The following is a 2,068-nucleotide window of genomic DNA, read 5'->3' as shown; positions in this document are numbered from 1 at the left end:
TGATTTATTCAGTTTCTTATTTTATTTGTTTTGTTAATTGATAGGTTGAGTTTGAGAGTGTAGATGTTCTCATTAAAATACTTAACTGTTATTAATATTTATTATTATTAATAAAGTGCATAATGTACAATAACTATTGTTTTTCAAAAATATAGCCTCAAAATATGCATAGCATAAATTAAAACAATTATTTTTCCAATATGCCATTGAAACACTTGGTTATTTAGTATATAGTTTATTTTAACTATATATTTTATTTTTAATCGTTTAATTAACAATATTAAATCATACCAGAAGTTCAATGACATATTCTAAACGATAAAATAAAATAAATTAAATGTTTATAGGTTTATTTTATTTTTCACAGTCAATATAATATTATCTAGGGTAGATAACTAATATTTTAATTGAATTTATGAAAAAATTCAAGTGTTTTACCCGAAATGCAAAATATATGCAATATTATTATTATTTGAAAATCAGTCAAATTTAAGAGATCAAGGATATTTTTGAAACTATCATACAAATAAAATAAAAATAAAAATTACTAGAATCAAATATTTTAAATATTTCTGTTTACATCTTAAAATGTGTAAAAAGTGAAATAATTAAATATTGTTACACTAAATAGATTTTAATGAGTAAAGAATATTATTATAGACTATGATTCAAAAATAAAAACACATAGGTACAAACTTTATCAATAATAATTATTATTTTTATTCAAAATATCCATATTATATATTGTGATATAATATAATATTTTATTTATTTATAGACATTTAAAATTATTATTTTCATATTTTAAATCTAAAACATAAAAATAACATTAAAAAAAATGTGTTTATAATACGTTCTGTTAAATTTTTAAAGATATGCAGGTTATTAAAATAGAGCAATTTGGAATTTAAAAAATCCCACATCTAATACAAAATAAACTTATTATATTTTCGCAACGAATCAAAAATCAATTATTGATTTAAAATTTAAATACATTTAAAAACTCAATAAAACTTAATAAGGTACCTATTCTGTATTAATTTAATACATTGTGTTGAGTTAAAGAAAGACATGATACTGAGGGAAGGGGAGACATTTTTATTTAAATTTTTAAAGGGAAACATTTTTGGTAGGAGTTTTTTCACGCACATAACGTGATGGTTATATTATCATAAGGATAACTATGATAATATTCTATAACAATTAAGTATAGCATGAGTATCCGTAAGTCTAGTGGGCGGAGTGGTGTCTATTCAATGCGTGGCATTTCAAAGTCCCATTTGTTCTGAAGTATAAGTAGCAATGGAATGTCCAATTCTACATATCATATTTAACTTGCAGTGATCTTAAAAAATACGTTTGGTATTAGCTAGTCGAGTATTTATTTAAGTATATGCGTAATTTTATTCACGTATGTGTATAATACAGTGTGATTTATTTTAAACAATCACTCGTCATTTAAAAATACCTAATGTTATTTTGTACGTATTTTATGAATTATTCTGTGGATAGTACAGCATTTTTGATCGTTTATAATATTATATTTTTGTTCTTTATCTTCTCGCCGAATTTTGCATTTTTTGTTATTGTTGATGATAGCCGGTAGTCAGTACATACCGTAAATAAATGTAAATCTAGTAGATTTATTTTATATATAATATATATAATTACGAGTGGCGCGTTTAAATAAATAAAAAAAAACCACCCTGTATATAACTTATACTCACACGTTATTACGTTATCAAGACGAATATTTTATATTTATAAGTCCCGTTAAAAAAACAACAACAACAAATACGTTTATATAAAAATATAACGTAAGTAATAATAAAACATAATGGTCAACGAGAACAATAATGTCGTCCGTTTGTTTTGTACACGTCTGCTACAGTTAATAATTATAGGTAGATATTATAATATTGTGGAAATTTTAATTCGGCGAGACGTCTCTGTGCTCTGCACAATATTTACGGTATGGTCAGTACCGGATCTACGTAAGTATTGGAAGGCCGGAGTAAAACAACTAATATTGGAGGTCCGTAAAAATGGAAAAAAAAAATCACAGACA

This window comes from Melanaphis sacchari, unplaced genomic scaffold (assembly GCF_002803265.2).
Source record: "Melanaphis sacchari strain LSU unplaced genomic scaffold, SCAv2.0 Contig85_pilon_pilon, whole genome shotgun sequence".
Lineage (NCBI taxonomy): Eukaryota > Metazoa > Arthropoda > Insecta > Hemiptera > Aphididae > Melanaphis > Melanaphis sacchari.
The sequence above is the reverse complement of the archived record's forward strand: the minus strand, read 5'-3'. Positions refer to the sequence as shown.